The following is an 11,328-nucleotide window of genomic DNA, read 5'->3' on the forward strand; positions in this document are numbered from 1 at the left end:
CCATGTGTGTCTGTGACATGCCCAGTATGCATATGGTTAGCACAGTGGCTCTTAAACTTGATCAAACTTTCCCTGAATCCAAGATGATGATTAGATTATTATTTATTTAGTTCATTAATGTGTTAATATGCAGCATCATCAGTCTATGTCCACAAAATAAATTTTGAGGTTGGGAGAGGAAAGGAAATGAAGATGGGCAGAGAAATGCAACAAGTGAATAAAAAGGGGCGGAAGAGATGAAAGTCAAAAGTGAAGGAAATACAGATAGTAAAAGATAGTGAACATGAGGAACGAGTAAAAAACAAATAATTATAAGGAGAAAAAAAAAGAATAACAATGACATCGATCTACTGCATTTAAATTGTATTTGGCCATCAAGAAAGGTCTTTCTTCCATGTTGATGTATTTATCATATTTTGCCACCAAAACATCATGCAATGATCATGTCATATTCATTTTCCCAGGGTTTATCTTAACGTGCAGTAGACCCCTACTTATGCAGTTCTAAATCCAATTTTGTGCAGTACTAAAATTTATAATAAAAATAGTTTATATTTATAATAAAATTTATAATGAGATATTGAGTAGATAGCAAGGCTGTTCCAAATTTCTGCGCGTTTTGAATGCACTTGGATATTTACGGTTATACTTTTAGCGAATGATACTAATTTTATAGACTCCAGTGAGGCATCCTGTGTTGTTTACCTCGTCCAGAGAAGGTTTTGAAACATCATGCTATATCGTCCATCGTTTTTGGCCCCATCTCTGAATGATGAAGAATCACTTTTAAAATCACCATATCCGGTGATCGGATCTTCAACAGAATTCAATCAATTCGTCCTTATCACACCCCCAATCTACCCACCAAGTTTCGTCTGAACAGCAGTCTGTCGGAAGAGACTTCGCAACATCAACCGATAAATTTCACTTATTTTCACATTCTCACGCACTCTGCGGAAAGGGTGATGACCGAAACGTGAGCACCTCTAAAAATGCTTCACGGTGGATAACTGAAACGTTCTACTTCCTCCTCCTCCTCTTCTTTATCATAATCTTCTTCCAAAAATGAAGTGGGTTCACGTTACGGGTTATTCTTTGGTTTTGACGTGTACTAAATATGTTGTGACAAGAGACAATTTTAAAAGTCCTTTATTGAGTGAGAAATATCAACCATTCTATACTCGCACGAAACGAGATGGCTTTGTCGCTAGGCGATTCACGTTCTGCAGATGTCTGTCATAAATCCTTTTTTTTTAAATTTCGATTCGAATATCAAAACAATTCCTGAAGCACAATCTGATATGTTATTATGAATTGGTAAAGCAGAATGTATATAGATTAAATGATAGTCGGTCATGTATTTTATTTTCCCATCAATATGTAGATTTAGTCCAATTGTCACAAGAGGGTATTATATATTTCCAAATGATGATGGTCGTGTACATCGTCCAGGTGTCCAATCTGCGGACTGCAGGTACAATGGTCTCGTTCTGAAAAAGAAGAACAGAAAATGAGCGATTCATTGATGGGTTATAAAATCGCTTCTCACACTTGGTTTAACCCATTTCCTTTCCACATTCAAACCATGTCATCATTTTCTTAACGTCACAACATATTCGTTTGATGCCTTAAGATTAACCACAAATGGAATTTGTCATTTTTCAAGATTATTGTGAAAAGTTCACAACTGACGTGACTGCTCGGAAGTCTTCCGACCATGAGTGCTGCTAGAACGTCTCTTCTAAGTTTGATAATTATCAAGGATCTGGGGCTGGCAGAGGATGGCCTACAGGCACGGCCACACATGGCCTCGGGGTACACCCGCACACCTCTGAGCCATCTCGACCCAGCTATGAATCGTCACCCTTGTGTTTCACAGGCAAGGTGAGGAAATACAGGGGGTATTGCATCAACGATACGTCCACGCCCCTCGAAGTGATGTAAGTCAGGCTTTCACGTGCTGCATACAAAACGATGGAGGATCCCAGTTCAACCTATCAAACTGGTGCCCTGGAAGCAAGACGTTGCATCACGGAGAATGCCACCGTTGTGGAGGACATGACGTCAAAGTTGCTGACACGTAGTATCTCACAAACAAAACAGGCCATTGTGTGTCGGTACCCTGGCTCAAAACTCACATCTCATCCCAGTTTCTCTGATCCATTTTAACAATCGGTTGATTACTCTCCTTTGGGAGAGTCGTTCAATCATTCATCCTCTTGATGGATTATTCCCTCATCATCAATAACAATTAAAGAATAATTTTACTGATATAATTAATGAGCAAGATGCATGATTTAACTCACCAAGAAAATGATGGTAGCCTGACCACCTTCTGAGTTTGATTCTGCACGGAACAATGACATTCCTTCATCATTAAATCGATGACGACAAGAGCATGTCATCAAATTAAAATCCGATCAATACGAGAAAAAATTCTGAAAACAAAACAATTTTTTGAATGTAAGTTATTAATGTCAGGTTTAGGACTTGGTATTTACAAAATACATGGTTAAATGAATGTAAGTGAAGATAAATGAAGATAATTCTCAGCTTAAATTTTCTGATCTCATCAACAATTGGAGAGTTCGGAGAACACATTACCCCATGTTGTGTTGTGAAACAAGGACGGAGTCGGAGTCCACGAGCTGCAAATTTGATTGGTCGTGATGATGTAAAATGCCCTAATATTTTGTCCAATTGATGATGTAAAAATGTGCCAAACGGTTTTGAAATTGCCAAAAAGGCGATTTGTGCTCCAGAGTGTTCAAACATGTAATTAAATTAAATAAAGATTTTAATGGTCAAAGAGAATAAAAAATATTACAGAAGTTTACCGCTGTTGAGGTAGTGTCTTCTACACCACCTTATTTAGCACGTTACATTATTTTAACATGCCTGTTGTAGGTGTCCTTTATGACGTCCTTAAAAACAGTAAGTTTCCAGTTTGGAATGATTGAAAAAGTTTGTTTGATTGTCAGACAGGCAGACCGAGTTAAAAATATTATCTCACTCCTCTCTGCGCATGTGCGGTCGAGACGATTTCATCGGAAACCACTTAAAAAACGGCAAACTCATCTTCCCATTCATGTTCCAATTCCTGTTCAAAATATCACATTCAATTGAACTTCGGCGTTCCTCGATTATAAACTGACAATCATAAACTGATGATGGATGGACAGACAGATAGACGGACGAACGGACATGAACCAGTATTGCTTAACTCCCATTTTCGCTTTGTGTGCGCTGGGTAATTAAAAAAAGTTACACCATCTGGATTCAGATCTTCACCAAAATCGAATCAATTCGTTCTTCTCACACCCTCAACCTGTCCACCAAATTTCGTCCAAATCCGTCCATAACATTTTGAGATATCCTGTTCACAGATAAGCAAGCAAGCAGATGGGAGTGAAAACATAACCTTCGTTCACCTTTGGTGACGGAGCTAAAAAAAACAACAAAACCCGATTTTGATTGGGTTACTCAACTTGTATATTATAGGGTCAGGCTTCTATGATGTCACAAAAGGAAATCCTGAAGATCTTGGCAATACGAACATTGGTTATGAAGATTGATAAGGACATCATCCTCCTTTGAAGCTTTTCATAAAAGTAAATACGTCATTGGGCAAGAGAGGAATGATTAGGGGCCATCTAAATATTATTTTTGTAGGGTGAAAAAAGGAAAATGAAAAAAAGAAAGGGAAGCAGGTAACTTTTGTTGAGAAAGTAGGATAGCCAACTGTGAGAGGAACTGGAGAAAATGGAAAGGGGATCCGGAATAGAAGTGAAGAAAGGACTACAGTGGATGGGAGATATTGGAAAAGGGTGGCTGTGAAGGGGTTCGAATCAAAAATTACCTTCGATTTTTACTCAGCCGAAGCCATAAAATGCCAATTTAATCAGTTAATAGGAAGGGATAAAGAAAATAGCATATCGACAAAGATGGAGCAGGGTCGACGTTTGAAATAGAAAGACCGATTAACCTCAATGCCATATTGAGGTTTCTGTCATTCTAATGCAAGTCTCGGCCTTCTTCCAAAGTTGTAGTCATTTCTATTTGTTTTCCACACTTGGAAACAGCTGTGGTGAACAAGTGCGTGTTCTCTTGTCGGCGAGAGTGATCATTGGTATTGATTGTATTTGCAGCTCATGGTGTGTCTGAACCTGATGTGCAACTTGGTTGTGCATACAAGTCCTGTATAAAAGCCATTTGATTCAAGCAGGTTTCAAAAAAAGAAAAGAAAATATTGTCAGTTCAGTTTGGGGGGGAAAAAGTTTTCAGCAATTGAATCCCTCAATGCTTCATGGTCCCATGTCCAGAAAATGAAATGGTTAGATTTCTTAAAATGGTTAGTAAAATGAAAATAGAAAAATTTTGTTTTTTAAATGTATTCCAGTCATTCCTTACCACTGGAAAATTATTTATTCTCCTTAATCCCATATTATGGCCTGAGCGGCTCCAGGTGACTCTTAATCCATGACTTCTTTTCCTCGAACGCCATCGCTGTAAAACAAAGAAAGTTCCTTTTTATCTGGGAGAGAGACAGGGAGGGACAGAAACATACAGGGTGTCCACATTGACATGAACCAACTTTTAAGCCTTATAAATTTTTTGTGAATAATGCAAACGGAGGAATATTCACACAGCTCAAAGTCAGGATGCTTGAGTTTCATTTGGTTGTTTGGGTGAATATCATTTGGGTACATCAGGATACGTTAGAATCCGAGTAGACATTGAACATGTGCACCATTCGTAACACGGACTAAATCACAATGGTACTAATTTTCCCTCCACACATTTTCGAACATCTCGTTGATTACGGAGGTCACTGCCACTGTGATGCACTCTGTCAGCTGAACAATATCCGACACCTTTGTGTTGTACACTTTGCACTTCACATATAAAAGTTATACATAAACCGTTATAATGCTTCAAAGTTGTTTCACTTCAATGTGGACATCATGAATTCATGAATACAAATATATATATATATATATATATACATATATATATATATATATATATATATATATATATATATATATATATATATATATATATATATATATATATATATATATATATATATATACAGACACAGACACAGACACAGACACAGACACAGACACAAACACAGACACAGACACATATACATATACATTTTATCAGATGCACCTCCTGACTGTTATGGTGAGCATCACCGTGGATTATGTCTCACTTGGTAAAACCGCAGAAGACATATAATGCGATCGGCAGGTAAATCAAAAACATGTGGAGTGTGACGAACACTCCCCCGACCTCCATTGATTGGGGGAGTGCTCGTGTAGGACTATTTCCAGTGGAGATCAGGGGAGTGCTCGTCATATATGTATTTATATACAGTATATACAGTATATACAGCATGTATTTATATACAGTATATACAGTATATACAGCATGTATACATATATATATATATATATATATATATATATATATATATATATATATATATATATATATATATATATATATATATATATATACACACTAGTAGTAATGCCCGGCATTGCTCGGGCTAGCAAGAAAGCCCAGTGTTGCCCGGGCTTTCTTGCAAGTTTCCTGAATAGCTGTTAGCGGTTAGGGGTTAACGGTTACGGTTCGGGTTAGCGGTTAGGGTTAGGGTTAGGGTTAGCTGTTAGGGTTAGGGTTAGGGTTAGCGGTTAGGGTTAGGGATAGCTGTTGGGGTTAGGGTTAGCTGTTAGGGTTAGCTGTTAGGGTTAGTGTTAGGGTAGCTAACCCTAACCCTAACTCTAACCCAAACCCTAACCCTAACCCTAACCCTAACAGCTTGGCGTAGCGGAGGTAAACAGCGCCTGGGGCAAAGTGGAAATTTGCGTCCCCCGTAGGCCTTAAACTTGAGTGGATTTGATTGGAAAATCCCAAAAGGGATATCGATTTATCGATTTTTTCGAATATCGGAAGTGTTATGGAAAAAATTTATAGCCAGTGATCTAAGTTGGACCAAAAGCCATAATCGTACCGAATTTGAATGGAATCCATTGGAGTTTGTGAAAATGCATCAAAACGAATTTTGAGGGGCCTCTTAAGGAAGACAATAATATCATTAGTATATGTGCCAAATCTTGTTTCATTTCATGCAGGAACAAAAATTTGATGGTGGAACAAAGAAAGGGGCGTGCCAAAATGTTAATATATATATATATATATATATATATATATATATATATATATATATATATATATATATATATATATATATATATATATATATATATATATATATATATATATATATATATATATATATATATATATATATATATACCGGGCGTAGTGGCGTGCGCCTGTAATCCGGCTACTCGGAGGCTTGGGTTAGAGGATCGCTTGAGGACGGGTGCTCTGCACTGGGCTGCGCTATGAGAGGGTGTAGGGCAGCCCGGAATCATGGCAAAACCCAATCCTTATCCCTGTGTCGTAAGAGGCGACCAGGGTTGCGTCAGGAAGGGCATCCGGTGTAAAACCTGTGCCAAATCAGTATGCGGATCATAACGGATGATCCGCTGTGGCGACCCCGAACGGGAGCAGCCGAAGGAAGAACATATATATATATATATATATATATATATATATATATATATATATATATATACAGGGGGCTGCAAAAGTAGGTATACAGTACTGAAAAACAAAACGTGTGCACAAAACGTATTTTATTGATTATACAAGCATATCAATAATAGCATACCAATATTAAAAATGGTCATAATGATTTTAATGAATTAAATGAATTCTAGTATTAAATGAATCCAAGCACCACTATTATAATACTGGTAATACTGGTATAATCCTTCCTGTATACCGACTTTTGCATCCCCCTGTATATATATATATATATATATATATATATATATATATATATATATATATATATATATATATATATATATATATATATAGAGAGAGAGAGAGAGAGAGAGAGAGAGAGAGAGAGAGAGAGAGAGAGAGAGAGAGAGAGAGAGAGAGAGAGAGAGAGAGAGAGAGAGAGAAAGAAAGAGAGAGAGAGAGAGAGAGAGAGAGAGAGAGAGAGAGAGAGAGAGAGAGAGAGAGAGAGAGAGAGAGAGAGAGAGAGAGAGAGAGAGAGAGAGAGAGAGATAAAAAGTGAAAGAGAGAGAGAGAGGTGGAGGAGGGAAAGAGGTGGAGGGGGGGAGAGAGAGAGAGATAGAGAGAAATAAAAAGTGAAAGAGAGAGAGAAATAAAAAGTGAAAGAGAGAGAGAGAGAGAGAGAGAGAGAGAGAGAGAGAGAGAGAGAGAGAGAGAGAGAGAGAGAGAGAGAGAGAGAGAGAGAGAGAGAGAGAGAGAGAGAGAGTAAATTAACAAACTAGAATGGCACTCTATGGAGTGCATGCTGGATCTGTAGAGTGCATACTGGATCTGCAGAGTGTATGCTGGATCTGTAGAGTGCATGCTGGATCTGCAGAGTGCATGCTGGATCTGTGGAGTACATGCCAGGCTGGATCTCTTTTTCGCCCCATCTCTCCATGGAGAAGAATCACTTTAAAAATTCCAGTATCCAGATCCAGACCTTCACCAAAATCTAATCAATTTGTCCTCGTCACACCTCCAACCCGTTCACTAAGTTTCATCCAAATCCGTCCATAACGTTTTGAGATATCTTGCTCAGAGACAGACAGACGGGAGTGAAAACATAACCTTATCAACAATTTGAGAGTTCATAGAACACAAGACCCCAAATTTGGTGCCGGAGGTAATAAGATGGTTTCCAGTTGCTTGACCTGTACATTAAAACCAAGAAGGCAATTGTTTTTGACTGAGCAAGTTAAACTTCTAGAAATTAATTGCAGACTTGAAGCAGAGTTTGATACTGATGTACAATCACCCAAAAATGCATGATACTCCGTCGAACAGATCAAATGGGCACTGTGACAGTGTGTGTTTTCACAAACATCCGAGTCATAGCCTGTCCAGGAGTTGCACCAAGGAACATCCATCCAGTTTGTCACAAAGGACTGTCACGTACGACTTTAACATTGCGTTGATTGAATGTTCAAAAGTATTGTAAGATTATATTATCTGGATTTATATTATGATTCGGATGTAACATACTCTTTCCCAAAGACAGAGTATTACAGGAGTGCTGCCGAAGCAGTTTCTTGGCATAGATTATTCTGGGTGGTTTGCCAGTGCCTTCCCAGCAGTAGTTTGGGCAGGAATTTGGAATTTTTCATGGTGCCGGCAATAGCTCACCTCCTCTTTGCAAAGGACACCGTGGGGTATGAACGTCTTGCAAGTAATGCCGGCAGAGGATTTCTATTAGGTGCATTAAACAAACTCTTTCATTACTCTTTTTTTCTCATCTTTGGAACAAAATCCCACTCTCTCTTCAATTCCATTCTTCCCTCCAAGTGTACAAAACAGATTTTAACCACCACCTCTTATCTTCCTCCATCCAATACCATGATCTTTTCGACCCCCGCTAATCCACCCCAAACCCAACTCCTTCAAATTCCCTGCTTTCCTTCCTCAAAGTCTCTGTCGTGTAAGGACCGGAAAGTCCCTGTAGTGTCCATCTTGTATACCCCGTGTTCTCCGCCCAATATATCTCTCTCTCTCTCTCTCTCTCTCTCTCTCTCTCTCTCTCTCTCTCTCTCTCTCTCTCTCTCTCTCTCTCTCTCTCTCTCTCTCTCTCTCTCTCTCTCTCTCTCTCTCTCTCTCTCTCTCTCTCTCTCTCTCTCTCTCTCTCTCTCTCTCTCTCTCTCTCTCTCTCTCTCTCTCTCTCTCTCTCTCTCTCTCTCTCTCTCTCTCTCTCTCTCTCTCTCTCTCTCTCTCTCTCTCTCTCTCTCTCTCTCTCTCTCTCTCTCTCTCTCTCTCTCTCTCTCTCTCTCTCTCTCTCTCTCTCTCTCTCTCTCTCTCTCTCTCTCTCTCTCTCTCTCTCTCTCTCTCTCTCTCTCTCTCTCTCTCTCTCTCTCTCTCTCTCTCTCTCTCTCTCTCTCTCTCTCTCTCTCTCTCTCTCTCTCTCTCTCTCTCTCTCTCTCTCTCTCTCTCTCTCTCTCTCTCTCTCTCTCTCTCTCTCTCTCTCTCTCTCTCTCTCTCTCTCTCTCTCTCTCTCTCTCTCTCTCTCTCTCTCTCTCTCTCTCTCTCTCTCTCTCTCTCTCTCTCTCTCTCTCTCTCTCTCTCTCTCTCTCTCTCTCTCTCTCTCTCTCTCTCTCTCTCTCTCTCTCTCTCTCTCTCTCTCTCTCTCTCTCTCTCTCTCTCTCTCTCTCTCTCTCTCTCTCTCTCTCTCTCTCTCTCTCTCTCTCTCTCTCTCTCTCTCTCTCTCTCTCTCTCTCTCTCTCTCTCTCTCTCTCTCTCTCTCTCTCTCTCTCTCTCTCTCTCTCTCTCTCTCTCTCTCTCTCTCTCTCTCTCTCTCTCTCTCTCTCTCTCTCTCTCTCTCTCTCTCTCTCTCTCTCTCTCTCTCTCTCTCTCTCTCTCTCTCTCTCTCTCTCTCTCTCTCTCTCTCTCTCTCTCTCTCTCTCTCTCTCTCTCTCTCTCTCTCTCTCTCTCTCTCTCTCTCTCTCTCTCTCTCTCTCTCTCTCTCTCTCTCTCTCTCTCTCTCTCTCTCTCTCTCTCTCTCTCTCTCTCTCTCTCTCTCTCTCTCTCTCTCTCTCTCTCTCTCTCTCTCTCTCTCTCTCTCTCTCTCTTCCACAGAACTCCTAATGTCTCTGTTCCCCACTGTTTTGTCCTTTCCTCTCCTGCCCCTCTTATCTCCTGCTAATCTTGTTATACATTCTATGTGTTAGTTCAACATTGTATAAAAAATAGAATAAAAAAAAGAAGTGTCACTTGCAATAGAACTCCCACTAGCCCCCTCCCAACACCTCCCAGACAGGTGAAGTGAGGGTGTTGTTGCAGACCTCTGGTACCTTGTAGCTGCTGCTGCGTTTGAGTCTGGGGAGTAACTACTGAAATCTATCTGACCAGGTTCTTCCTGATATCTTTGTTCCTTTCACACTTCTTTCGAATTTTTATTTTATTTTTATAATTCTCTTTATTCATTCGAATTCTTGCTTTTTCTTCTCTTTCATTATATCTATCTCTCCAAGGAGAAGTGAATTCTTGCAGAATTTTTTTCTGTGAGGCTCACTTGGCTGCTCCTGTTTTGGTTTGAGGGTTGTGGAGTGGCGGTTGAAACTCGAATCCTGTCCAGGTTGCCCCTGATGACTACATCTTTACTCTTTACTTCTTCAGATTCCTTCTTGGTCTTCTATTTCACTACAACACAAGAATAATTAATTGACAGAATGCTTTCTCTTCTATTCTTCAACACGAAAAGCAGAATATATTGGTACTTACCTGGGGTTCCTCATTGGTGAAAGCAACCAAGCAGATAAGCAGCAGCAGCGGCAGATAAACCCAAGATTTCATCTTGTCGTGGATGGTTGAGGATGAACAGCAGAGGCTTCAGACGTGAACAGACTCTCTTTGCTCACTCTGCACTGACTAGTTGTCTGATAAAAGGTTGTTTGAAAAGGGCACCAATGCTTACAAACAACCAAAAGCAAACAAAAATTAAAAAGGGACTATCTATACGTTATGTCCATGAAATGGCAGAATTTTCCATCCCGACATTCCGCTCCTGACACATTCTCCTTCAAACAACTTCGATTTATTTAATTTCCCACTTGTTGTGGGAAGTACTTTACTTCCCACCTTCACTTGGAGAAAGATGTTATTGTCAGGTCAGGCCAGATCAGATCTGTGACTTGCTACAGATACCATGTAAATCTGTACTTACCTGTTTCACAGTCAGGTTGTCGGCGACTTAACTGACTCCCCCACCAGGTTTCCTGGTTGGGAGAGTGTATGGATATGGACACCCAACCGGATTAAAAACAAAATGCGTCGAAGGGCAGAAGAGCTCCAAGTAAGCCAACAACCATCCATATCTGGTGCCCAACTGTGTCCGTGGACATCCTCCTGCAGTTGGGTTACCCATTTGTCAGAGGTTGGTGGCAGGATTTACTCTCCGGCCACCATTAAACAATTAATTTTGGAAAATACACAAAAAGAAAATAAAACTAAGATGAACCCTCTTTGTGGGAGTACCTCCTGTCACCGAATGAAAGGACTGGGGCAAAGCCTTCAGGACCCCCATTCTTTGATTACAGGAGTGAAACCATGGGGAATCCCTGATGGATCACGTTGAGGCAGTGTGTATCAGGGTGGTGCTGAGTTGTCATCCACCAGACAGTGGTCTCCTCAGATTAACCTGAGGCTGTCCCTTTGGGTGGGTTCTTGGAATGTCCTCACTCTAAGAAAGGATGA

At 40.1% G+C, this 11,328-nt stretch overlaps 1 long non-coding RNA gene across 1 annotated transcript; it reads right to left on the reverse strand.

Moving 5' to 3' along the window:
• Positions 1-1,133: 1,133 nt before the first annotated feature.
• LOC147009975 (uncharacterized) lies at positions 1,134-10,524 on the reverse strand. Its single transcript, XR_015053078.1, has 4 exons — positions 10,357-10,524; positions 4,411-4,506; positions 2,307-2,347; positions 1,134-1,490 (listed from the first exon to the last, which is right to left on the reverse strand). It is a non-coding gene; the product is annotated as an uncharacterized LOC147009975 (long non-coding RNA).
• Between the last annotated feature and the right edge of the window lie 804 nt (positions 10,525-11,328).

The sequence above is a fragment of the Eptatretus burgeri genome, chromosome 17, assembly GCF_056783735.1.
Source record: "Eptatretus burgeri isolate ZD-2024b chromosome 17, Ebu_testis_v1, whole genome shotgun sequence".
Taxonomy (NCBI): domain Eukaryota; kingdom Metazoa; phylum Chordata; class Myxini; order Myxiniformes; family Myxinidae; genus Eptatretus; species Eptatretus burgeri.